Source organism: Gobius niger (genome assembly GCF_951799975.1).
Source record: "Gobius niger genome assembly, chromosome: 7".
NCBI classification, from domain to species: Eukaryota; Metazoa; Chordata; class Actinopteri; order Gobiiformes; family Gobiidae; genus Gobius; species Gobius niger.
In genome coordinates this window covers 31,254,757-31,267,674 of record NC_136858.1, presented here as the reverse complement: position 1 = coordinate 31,267,674, position 12,918 = coordinate 31,254,757, and the positions used below count along the sequence as shown (strand labels likewise).

The 12,918-nt window shown below is 41.3% G+C and overlaps 1 protein-coding gene across 6 annotated transcripts in view; it reads left to right on the top strand.

Moving 5' to 3' along the window:
- The first annotated feature begins 824 nt into the window (after nt 1-824).
- The window catches only part of sorbs1 (sorbin and SH3 domain containing 1), a 99,164-nt gene continuing 87,070 nt past the window's right edge, over nt 825-12,918 (top strand). For 5 of the 6 annotated variants that reach the window (XM_079560572.1, XM_079560571.1, XM_079560569.1 and 2 more), the window contains exon 1: nt 873-960. The gene's annotated coding sequence lies outside the window, so the exon portion shown is untranslated. Of the gene's footprint in view, nt 961-12,918 lie in introns of all 6 variants that reach the window. The other variant, XM_079560573.1, reaches the window with a different exon arrangement.

The following is a 12,918-nucleotide window of genomic DNA, read 5'->3' as shown; positions in this document are numbered from 1 at the left end:
ATGCGGAAAAAAAAAGTGGATATTTGTGCATATTTGACCTTGTAGTGACCCAGAGGCTGTATGAGTGGTTTCCATGGCACCTTTACTTTCGATCACAGTGGTCTCTCTAGGACGCTCAAGGATTCAATTTTATTTATTTTTTTGTAGATTTTCTGGCGAGAGCAGAAAAGTAAGCAGTAAAAACCTTCCAAACAATTGATCCTGGAGCGTCCTTGAGGCCACTGTGATTAAAAGCTGACCACTTATTCAGCCTCTGGGTCACCACAAGGTCAAATATGCACAGACATCAACTTTTCTTCGCATAAAAAGTTGCATAATGCACCTTTAAAAGTCCATAGACAATCAAACGATTAAATATGAAATACAAATACACATCTACAAGAAGCACCAGTTGAAGGATCACCTCAACAACAGTCAGAATACAATATTTACAGTAACCACCTGACCAATCATACAGCCACAAATGTAAACTTTTTTTCTTTTTTCATATGAAAAGTTACATAATGCACCTTTAAGTAAAAATGCTCATTGTGCATCAGTGGCCCGAGGGAATAGATGAACATTAGCTACTATATGTCTGGTATGAGCAATTTGTCGTGCAAAGTCCCTGTCAAATAAATCAATTAAAAATGCATCTTATATGACTATGAAAATTAGAAAAGAATATAAAATATTGAAACAGGCAATCAAAAATATTAAAAAGTCAACCTCATATTTAGCCGGACACTGTGCTCATTATAATGGCCAGTGCCTTTATTGTGAAGGGCCTTGTTCCGCGCTGGTTTGCTGAGCAGCTGCTCTCGGCACGTTGAGTTTGACGCAGCTGATCCCGGGGAGCGTGGTGCGTGTGTGGAGAGTGCTGACAGGACGCACGCAGCTCAGTGGAGTGTGTCCGCGCAAGCTGAGCGCTCTACGAACAACACACTGGACACGGGAAACCTGGATTACCCCCACGGCGAGGTACGACTCTCAGACACCTCTCATGATGTTGCCTTTATTGACATGTCTTTCTTTCAACGTTTTCCATCGAGTTTCGCGCGTAAAAGCTTCATTGATTGTGCGGTTCTTGTCTTTTTTTTCTGGCCAGAGCGTGTGTTGGTTGACTTGAGTCCATAGATGCTGCTTGCCTTGTTCTGTGTCCCGACAATTCTGGCACCGGGACAGTTACTGCAGTGGATCCATACAAGGGGAAACGCGAGCCTCTCTCTCGGCGCAGTGCTCTGTAACTAAATCCCCAAGAGGAAACCCAAATTCACACCGGGGCTGCTTTTAAGGAATGAGACTCTCCTCCACTTTAGGCAATAGTTTGGACAGACCTTTTTAAGTTGAATAGAGATGCGCCCTTGTAAAACATAGCATTGTACTGCGCTCGAATGTGACTGTACAAATGCACTTTGATGGGGAGATGCATATGCGGCAAACAGGTGCGGGAATTACTGTACACTGAAGCGCATTGTTGCCATACCAGCTCTCTTTGATGCTTAAGTGCAAATAGTGTCCGGTCACATGCCCTTATTTGCAGATAAAGCTTTGATAGCGTTCCAAATGTAAATAAAAGCAAGCTCATATGGTTGGTTTGTTGATGTCAGCCGAAAAATAATGAGTAAAGCTGCCCGTGGATTGTGGACTTGCTGAATAGAAGTTTACTGTATTTTGGTTTAATACAGCCTTGATATGTCAGCTATCGCTAAACCATTTGGGAGCATGTGTCCTTGGTGAATGGTTTGTGAACTGTTTTGAGATGCTTCTGTTGTCGGAAGTGGAAATCGCTTTTTCTGCAATAGTGGAAGTTGTCTATCCGCTTGCTGCAGTGGATTCCAAACAGCTTTGTTTTTGTTTTGTTTTACAGAGACACGAAGCGATATGGAAACACTTTTTCCCCTTTGTAATGATCTATCTAAACCTTCAACCGATATAGTCTACTCGTGACCAAATCATGGTTCTGCCTTTGGTCATAACTGCTCATGAACAAGCTTCCAGTTTATGTTCATATGTGTTAAAGAAATAGAAGATAAAAAGTGTTTAAAGGAACAGGCCACCGTTTTTCCATACTGAGATATGTTCTTACCTGAGCTTAGACGAGTTGATACGCACCTGTCTGGTCTTTGTGCATGCCCGTGGAAGAGCGTGGTCTAACTTCTAACGTCACCTCGTTTGGAGCCATTGGGATATGCTGGGAGAGGCTAAATGCTAACAACATCTTTGGTCTTTTTGAGTGACTGAGGGCACATAGTTCTTCCATACTGTGATATGATCATACCTGAGCTTAGACGAGTTGATACGTACTTGTCTGTTTTTTGTGCGTCCCCGTGGAAGAGCGTGGTAGCTTCAAAACTTCACCCCCGTTTGGAGCCATAGGGATGTGCTGAGAGAGGCTAAATGCTAGCAACATCTTTGCACTTTTTTGCGTGACTGAAGGCTCACTGTTTTTCCATACTGAGATATGTTCTTACCTGAGCTTAGACGAGTTGATACGCACCTGTCTGGTCTTTGTACTTCACCCCCCGTTTGGAGCCATAGGGATATGCTGGGAGAGGCTAGTGCATATTTTTGCTCCTCGTGCAAATGTTTTGGTAGGGAAAGCAAAGTCCCCTGCTTTACTTCGTGCTGCTGTTGCCTCCCAAGACACTTCACCCACTTAACCTGTGTGAGTGCTGAGAACAAGCCAAGAACAATGCGGTATTATTCAGATAGCGGCTTCATCCTGTCGTGAATGGGGTCAAAAATGCACCGTGCTGCATCTCAACATAATTATAGTTCTTCATTGTGGCTGTCGTTTCTCATCGTGACATCCACACAGCTGTTATGTAATCGTGCATTAGTGTTTGGCCGCCGGTATTGACACAGCGCTTCTCCTTGTCAAACTTTGCGCTCCCCTCTGACAAACAGGTCGTCCCCGGGCTTCACAATTGGCAACACGCGACCTGTTAGCGGCTACTACTGCTGTAAATAGACACTCGGTTGTACGTCGGAGTTGTCAAAGGCATCAAGGTTACAGAGCGAGGCAGGGAGAGGCTGGTTGTATTGGTCGTCAGTCAATAAGCCGTCAGCGCGAGCACGTTCATTCATAATTTTACCGAGCTGAGGGAATGCCGTAACGAGACGCTGGCCACAAAGCTTGATAAAATATTAAACCAGACGCGAATAATTTATCGAAGGCCACAAAGGCCAAACCAGTGTGACTGATTTTCGTCAGCCGTAGGTCTCTGACATGTGGGGCTTTTACAGGCTGCCAGTGGAGATATCTTATCAGTGCACCGTTTGCTTTGCGCGTGTTGTACTCGCTCTCCGACAAGTGTGAACATAATGTCAAAATGTTCCAGCATTCTTCAAAACAAGTTGTCAGAAATGATAGATCTTGGGGAGGAAAAGCCGCTAATTAGCCGAAATTTGGACAAACCAATTTAGTTATTATGGTTTTAAATTGGAATCAGTCAACAAATGATATGCATTACTAGAGATATAGAAGGACCGAACATGGGGAACCTGAATGAGATCTAAACTCGGAGTGACCCAAGTGTGATACAGCCTAAAGGTCTTGTATATAAAGCAGTTGTTCTCAAACTGTGGTATCAGATCAGGCTCCTTTGCAGGTATTGTCATTGTGCAATTTAGGGACAATTGTCTTAGTACATGTCCTCCTTTTGACTAGCCATTGCTTGCAAGAACTACTTGAATCATGGTTTACCCCGACTAAAGAACCTGGGCTAGTCCTAATTTACTTCTGGTGGTAATCAGACAGCCCAAATATGTCCTTAGGTCCTACTTGGTGTTAAAAGTTTGTGATTCAGTGAGCTGAAGGATGTCTCAAACACTATGAATACAAGACTATGTTAGAACTGCAGCAGCTTGAATCAGAAAAACAAAACAAAAAAAGGTCCAAATAAGAACAACTCGTAATAAACAATGTCCATACTAGAGCTTCCTAGGACTAAACCAGGGCTTGAAATTGAGGTTATGGTTGAGCAAACAAAACATAATCAATCCAGGACTGAGAACTCCAAAGAGGATTACAATTTACACCAACTAAATCAATGTAACAAGGAAAAAAGATCTAAATTCTCCTTGATCTGAGACGGAGTAGCCGATAGCTCGTTTGAGACACTGTCCTTCTCTGTGATATTTCTCTAGAATCAGCCTCAAGCACAGTTTCTGCATCTCAGTGACTAGTTTTTCTGGTCCAGGTTGAATATTGACTCGAGCTGGGGGAGAAGAGAGCGCTCCATGGTTTATAACACTCACTAATGTTTACACTGTTTAATAGAACCGCTCCATCTGCGCTCAGACACCCAAACCTGCACGCCTCTCTCACGTTCAAACGGAGGTGACGAGTTACAACCCTCATTGACTCCACCGTCCTTGACTTGGCAGGAGTCGAAGGTGCAAATAAAGTGCAGCTTGACTTGTCTCTTCGCTGAATACCTGGGAAGTACTTGTTGTATTGCATTGACAACTTTTACTTTGCCTCATCGTCTTATGTTGTCAGTATTTAAACTCAAGTGCAAACTACAGTGCAATTGTGCAATATTTGTTTTCCTTATTCTCGCATGTGGTTTCTCGCCGTCTTGTGTGCAAGGTACGACAAACTTAGAAATCATTGTTTGTAATTTTACAATTCATATTTGCAAACTCAGCCAAAAAACAAACAATGCATCGAACTTAAAGGTTCAGTTTTAGTTATACATTTCCCAATTTTAGTCTTGTTTTGGTCCTGATGTGTTTTTTAAGTCTTCTTTCACACAATTTGCTGGAAAACTAGTTACTTCCAATTTGTGCTTCAGAAGTAGAATTAATTAGAATGGCATGTTGTGTTGAAATGGTTGACCAAAACACGCAATAATATTGTTATCGCAAAATTGGACAGCCATGTCGCATATTGCCAGTGTTGCTAAGTTTAATCACCAGTGTTGCTAAGTTTGATCAGAAGAGAGGGAAAAAAGCTGGAGAGAAGACAGGCAAAAGAGAGTCAAAATCATCTTGAGGGTCAGAGGTTCTATGAAGGAGGGTCGGTTTTGGCACCGGGGCCTGACGTTGCCTACCCTGATGTACGGGCTTGAGGCTATGCAGAAATTGTACCTTTTTCCCACATAGCATCAGTTTAGTATGACTAAATGCACTGGTGTTGGAGTGGACCGGGCAGTCACTGTTGTTGAAAAGTGCTAAAAGTCTTATAACACCTAATAATCAATCACTCAAACCTTAAAGGGACTATACAGAGTTTGCAAATGAGCCCAGACCTGTTCACCACAACTGCCTCTAAAATCCTGCACTGTCACTCAAAAAGGTGTTAACTCGGGTCCAAAATGCACGAGCTTAATATAAAAGGTGCAGTTACGCGTATGACCTGAGGCGGCAGTAGTGAGCATAAAAATGACCAACTTGCATCTTGTCCCTTTAATAATAAATAAATCTGTGTAATTTGCTTTATAACACAGATTTATTCAATCAGTGTGTCAGAGCATTTTGTTGCTCATAAGACAATTGTCTTGTAAATTCCTGTAAATTACACTATATTTCCTCAAAACAACACATTTGAACATTCTCAAGTCTGGTAAAAATGATTTAAATGGCCCGAGCTACATTTATTTTTTAACTCTCATGCATTACACTCGATGAGGGCCGGTGGAGACGGCTGTTTTTGAAACCTGTTTCATCCAAATCCATCACTGATCCTGCAGTAAATCAAAGCTGTAAAAGTGTGTTTGAAGAGAACGACCTGTTGAAGCGTTCACACAGAGGCTGAGGAGAGAGAGAGAGGGAGTTCATGCCTCAATATTTTATCAGTGAGTTCGAATTACACAGATCATCTATGGAGCAGATGTGTCACCGGGCAGCGGTGAATCTGAAAACTGTGTCAAAGATTTGCTAAACTAAGCCACACATGTTAATTATTGCTCAGAGTTAAAAACACACACACGTAAGAGTTGTGGGTTCTTAGAAAAAGAAGAAGTAGAAGTCCAGCTTTTGTCCTGTTTATTTGGCACAAACCTGCTTGTGACCCGTGATGAGAACAGATGCTGAAATAGAGTCATATGTCAATGATTTACTTTTTTGCCCTGGAGGAAATTTGTATTAAAAAATAAATGTCTGTCCTTGGCATTTGAGGAATGAGATATTAGAAATTCAATTTAATTCCATTATACAAGGTCAAACATAATAAATCAATTACATCACATGGGTGGATGTATTGGAGCTTTTTGGGACAGGGATGCCTCATTTTAGGGCTTGGTGATGCAAGTTTTTTTTTTTTTTTCTCTTATTGAAGAAATCTTAATTTTCAAATGACTTAAATTGGGCTTTTGTGCAGTGAACAAGCATCTTAGAAAGACAACATATTAGTAATCCCTAAAATATTGTTTTATACCACTTAAATCCTTTGCCAGCCAGCAAACCACCCTTTAATCCATTTCCCTTTGTTTCTTAGCCCATTTCTTGCTCATTTTCAGTCAGTTCATGAAAACCTCTGGACTCAGGTCTATTGTCTGTTAATCGCACGTATGTCCTCGTTCAATGAGGCGAATGCTACAAACACAGGTTACCAAGACAACCATTACCCCATCACCCAATCGTGAGCTGTGATTGGTCGGACGGGACTCAAGTGTTCTTGATCGCGAGCTCTGATTGGCCGAGGTGAGTGGACTGAAGTGTTGTTCTACAGCTGTGGAAGGCCTGAGCGCTCACACACAGCCGGTGTGAAAACGAGTCTGCTTTGATGATTGGAGGCGTCTGATACGGAAAATTATGCAAAATATTTACATTCTAGTATATGTAGTAAATGGGTCGCATGTTGCCAATACAGAAAGGAAATGCTGAAAGTGCAGAGGATATTGACACACTACTTGGATGGGAAACAGCTTGGGAACACCAGGAAGCCTGGGGTGACTGTAGTGCGCGAGTGAATGATTGGTGGTTGTCGGAGGAGCTGATGGCGCAGACTAGTGTCTTCTGTCAGTCTACCCCAGGGCAGCTGTGGCTACAATAGTAGCTTACCACCACTGAGTATGGAGTCAATGAATAATGCAATGTAAAGCATCTTTGAGTGTCTAGAAAAGCGGCATATAAAACCAATGCATTATTTTTATCATCTCTCCTCTTTGAGTTTAAAAGCCATTGTTTTCCTTTGATGTGTGGTGGAAAATTGACTGCCATAGTCATTATTTCATCATGATTATATGGTGTCTGTGTAGTATTTGGATTGTAGTTGTTTTGTGATTTGTGCTTTAGAATGAAAATTCAGTTCACACAGTGCGTTTTTTAAACACATTCAGGAGCAGCAACATTTGAGAGAAGACTGAAATATAAACGGCTAGACTAATACAAGAATTTCATGCATTTCAGGACATGTTTATGGTGCAATTACACATAATAAGACCCCATGGAAACAAGATATTTAGCAAATTATATTGTAGTTATTTGTCTTTGCATTTTTTTTTATGTGTCCTATATCTAATTTTAACCTTTCCCAGAATCTGACTAAAAAGGTGTACCTCTTTTGTCGCATATTGACACTTTAAGTTGGCCACAAACAACAAATCATAACTGCACAAATAGGGCTAATCTTATGATACTTTTGCAAAGAACTCTAGAGTAAGAAAGGGTTTACTGTTAAAAAAAAAACAAAATATCAAGTATACTTCAAGTGCAACAATAAAATTGTTACTAGCTGAAGCGTATACAGTTCAACATGCGCCGCTGTAATAGTGTTTCTCTAACACTTAGATTGGTGGTATTGTGTTCATGGCTGCTCAAGGTCTGGGCACACAGAGGGGGCGCATGTAAACACCGCAGTGAAAAGGCGGTTTATTCTTTGGTGATGGATTGGAACCGGCCCCTGTCTCTGTCTGCTCCCTCCAAACAGACTGACAGACAGCAGCGGCGTGGACAGTTGTCGGACACAAGTATTTTAATAGGAAGCAGCATGTGTCGTCGGCCGTCACGCCTCGAGCGGCAGCGAAATGATCAGGCGACACTGAAGCATGGCAGGATTGTACACACTCAATACAAAACACTACAAACAAGGACCCAACTTTATCACCGTGAATACGTTAAAAATAGCAGTCACTTAACTGCTCTAGTTTAGGCTTTTCCATTGTTGATTGGAATAGAGATTCAGATTTCTGGCCACGTATTTCTTCATGATATTAATATGATTGCTAGAAAATGTTGATAGAAAACTCATATGCTTGCTCTAAGCTTGGATAAGGTACATGAAGTATCACATCATGTCGTAAGTCATAGGATAACAAAATAACTCTTGGCAGTAAATGGTTTGCTGTTAAAGTGACCTTATTGTGATAGACATATTATTCATGTTATTAGCTGCTGGAAACCCAATGCAGATCTCACATGTTTCTTGATGTGAGCTTAAATATATTTTTTCTGTGAAAATGCTCATTCAGTGTGACAATTGAGGACATATTGTGTAAAATCTGCTTGTTTGAGTTGTAATGTTATAACCTTGTTCCCTCGTCAAACCTGTTTCATTCATGCAGTTTTGAGTATTGCTCGATTTATTTATTTTTTTGCGTCATAAAGGGAACACAAACTGTCCTCCAGATTACAGAGCCCATAATCTATCACTGCACCAGTTCTACGCTCAAGCTGTGTTCTTCATGGCGCCATGGATTTGCCTGCATGCCATTACCCGAAAGAGAAAGCTTGTTTTCACTGTTTTATATTGTGCCGTCCTCACTTCTTCCTGCAGAGGGTGCTCCAGCTCAATTGAAAGTTCTGACCAGCCCAGTCTCTTACTCCTTAATGTCTTTTCTTTACATAGACATTGTTTAAAAGTTTAAAACATGAATTATCAATGCTGAAGTAGCCAAAATGATGTTTTCAAGCCTCACTGTCCACTTCAATGTACTTTTTCAAGACGTCAGAACAATAAGAATAGTATTGTTGTTCTCTGTGCTTTGTATGACAGTGCGGTGACAGAATAATTCAGTCCCAGGTTCTCAAGATGTTCTAAAACTCCTCAAAGCATTTATGTTGCCAGAATGCCTCTCTAGTTGGTCTGTGCCAGGCTGGTCTGATCCGGTTGTATCTCCATTCTGATAAAAGCCCCTGGGGTCCCACTGAGTGCCCAATTCACACGAGGATACCTTCATGGCACTTAAAATGGCGGGATTATCGCCGCTCTGTTTATGTTCACGTTTAGCCGCCACATCCTCAGACTCAATTATCAACTCCTCCTGTCACAGAGTTATATTGGGAAACACAGTCACTGCCTCCACTCTCCGCCGGAGTCAAAACATCCCATCGCTCACACTCTCCTCAATTGTCATGCTTCTATTATCTAAGCTCAGAGGAATCTGTGATGTACAGTTGTGGAGCCGGTTATCTGGTGATGGCATTAGGTCCACGTCATGCTTGTTTTGACACATGCTTTCTTGAATAAACTACGTTGAGTATGTTTTTGCCTGGAAGGTTTCTTTTTTTATGCGTGCTGAACTTTGGTAGTAGTGTGATTAGCACTTGTTATCTATTGGCTTCAAAGTACTATAGATAACAAGAGGAATGTACGTGAAATTACACATAAACAGCAAAAAAAAATAAGCTACCGGTCAATAAAGGTGGGTTACAATACCTTTTTCAAGATATCTAAAATGTATTGATTTAGAAACATTTTTGACACGCAGTATCTGAAAATAACGTCAATTTTTCTGCATCAGGTCAGGCATTTGTGCTAAGTGGATTTTTTTTTGATTGATTTAACACTAAATCGGATACATCTTTTTTGATTTTGGGGATTGCTTTTATTGTTTTTGATATACCAAAATGATGTACAAATGCAAATTATGTGACAACCAACCCCAGTTCCCCCTAACTGTGGACAGACAGGCACCAGGAAGGAAGACATTATAAAGACAATACACTTTGGCAAAATCTGTCCAAAGGGTGAAAAAATTATCTGGTTCAGTAAACCCAATGGGATTTTTGGAGTCAGCACTAGGCCGGTCACGATAACAAATTTGCTGTTCGATTTATTGAGGCAGGAAAGTATCACGATAAACAATATTATTGACTATAATGATACTAGATACTGTCAACTCTCAGGCATAAAAGTGCATCATTCTTTCCTAAAATATCACACAAGCTGCAATAAACATGAAGTACATTGAAACTCAATTTTCTTCAGTGAAAAATCTAAGTTTTACAAAGAAAGACGATAAATATCGAGCGCAAAAATGTATCGTTTATCTGTTTTTATTGAACGATAACTCGATATAGTATTTATCGTGACAGCCCCAGTCAGCACATCAAAATTGTCCAAAATCAGCTCACACCAAATTTGTTCTGAACCAGAGCATTCATTGTACATTCGATTTAGATTGATAGTTTCAGTTATTACATGCACAGCTAAGAGAGCTGTTTTTAGAGAACTGTTTTTAGCCCGGATTTGAACACTGTTAGAGTGAAGGCCAGTGTCACATCTTCTCCAGTTCTCCATCAAAGTGAAGCACAGCCTCATCGTGTTGCAGTCCAGACCGTGAAAACCAGCAGGTGCATTGCTCAAGCATTTATCCATTCAAATTAAGTTGTTTTTTTATTGGATATATTGAAAAAGTTATATGCCAAGGGGCCAAATGAACGGCCTAACATTGCGATGATGTGCTAACTATAGCATGGCCGATGAGGGTTGTTGTTTGCTCGTCGGGGGTTTGTTTAGTCTTTGTTACACTTCATCTGAATCATCTGTGGGCAGTGACTGTTATCCTGTTTTCGTTTTATGGACACAATACTGTAAAAGTTATGGATTTGTTTATAAGAAAATGATCTTATCTTCTAAATATCGAGGGAAACAAGTGATGAAAGATGTAACAAAAGCAACTGCATCGTGCATAGAGGCATTGATACAGGGACGTTTTTCTTCTTCTTCCCACTCCTCCCTGTTTTAGACATTTAATATTCAAACACACTTTTATTCACAGTGTGTTGTTGATACAACCATTGATCTTAATGCAGACTATCGAATCAATTCATCAACAGCCCTTTTTGGCAAAGACTCACTGAAAATGGTCCAGAGAAGGTTTGAACAATAGAGTTATGAGGTTTTGTACATGATAAATCCTTGTCATCTTCTTTATTATCATTGTTTTCAGATCCAGTATTACCTCAGATTGCTGTGTTTAGCGTTACAATTGGAAACACCATGACTGTGATTCATGTGTGATTATTTGGTATTATCCGATGAGTTTATTTGATTTGTTACTATGGATTTCTGGCACATCGAATCCCATCACATTTGCCGCTGCTCCATTATGTTGATAATAAATTATGCAACTGTATTTAAAAGCGTGAGTCATTCGGGGTTATCGCGGTGTTTTGCTCGTGAAGCTTTGGGGGATTTGAACTCTTGACTCCTCCACGTTAAGCTCCTGAGCCTCTTGAGCTGATCCTCGTCCCGGGACCGCGATCCAACTTCTCTCGGTTTTGGATTAGGGCCTGAGCAACCAACACTCTGAAGATGTATCTCTCTGGGCAAACGGTCAGCTCCCTCGCATTCTTATTACGGCGGCTCGGAAATCCTAGCGCAGCAGAAATGTGCTGGCTCTGGGTCGCGCACTTGTAGCCATGGTTTTATTATGAGCACGTCCCAAACACAGATCTGACGTCATCATTTTTTTGGTCACATAGACATGTTTATTGAATTTGAGTGTTTCTGGGTGTAACCTTTGCGTAAAACATAGCTGAAAGGAAGCCAACAGCATAATTCTGTGCACCACTGTTGCAAGATTTGTGAATGATCTCAGAAATGCATGAAAATACATTTCGTTAGAGTCAAATCTTCTTGTTAAATGTTGGTAGGTTGTTACATCTTGTATCCAGTGCTTAACACGGAGTGAAACATGAAAAAACGCTATTTTGTGGGCATGTTGCATCTAATTTACCATTTGACATTGCCTGTATTACTGTATTAGGGTCCCAAATCTGATATGTAAAATGAGTTTTTCTGGGACTAACGTTGTTTGGGCTCTAGTACCAGGCCTGACTAACAGATATTTGATTTGATATAAGAGAGACTGACTAAAGTGGCCTTGAAATCTTTGTCTAAACTAAAGTTACTCTTTTGACTCCAGTTGTCCTAGTGATAAATCCTTTAATGCCGAGGGGGGCGACCTGTCAGAGGATGACTACGGTCCAGTACTCTGGAACCCAGGCCTTGGTCAGGACTACCGAGCTTTGATTTACTGTGTTTGACTGAGGTTGATTTTCCTCCAAAAATCTTGACTTTAGTCGTGTCTACCTCTAGACACAGAGAGAAAATGTCAACTCCACGCATAAGGACCATGACTTTGCCATGTCACCTACAAATACATGTTGTGATGCCAACTCAGATAAGTAAGTAAGTGCTCTATTTGTCATTGTACAAGCGTACAGCAAAATAGGTTTCAGGTGCAACTGAGCCACGCTGCCATTGTTGGTGACCCTGCCCAGAAGGAGGTCGGGGAAACCGTAGCACCGGGAAGAACCCGGCTGGCTGCCTTCAGTGCTCCTCTGATCCTCTGAAACGGTGCAGCGCCTCCTGGGTTTGTCCCTGTTTCAGAGCGTGGCCTCCTGCACTGGTCAGATCATCCACCTCCTTCTTCCTCTTCCTCCTGCGCAGCTCCCTCCGCTCCACTACAGTCCCTCATCATCTTCTCCTCGTTTGTCCCTTTTTTGTTTCCTGTTGCGCCTCTTGTGTCGCCCCTACTGTGCTCTGCAGTAAAAAATAATCCACTGAACCCCAAAAGTATCCAGTAAAACAATGTGGAACACAGAAACCACAAATGCAGGTCGCAGAAACAGGCAACAAATGCAGCTGTACCAAGAGAGAGGGAGGTTGCTGCCTGTTTTCACGTCGCCATGATGCAAGGCAAGGCAAGGCAAGTTTATTTGTAGAGCACAATTCATACACAAGGCAATTCAAAGTGCTTC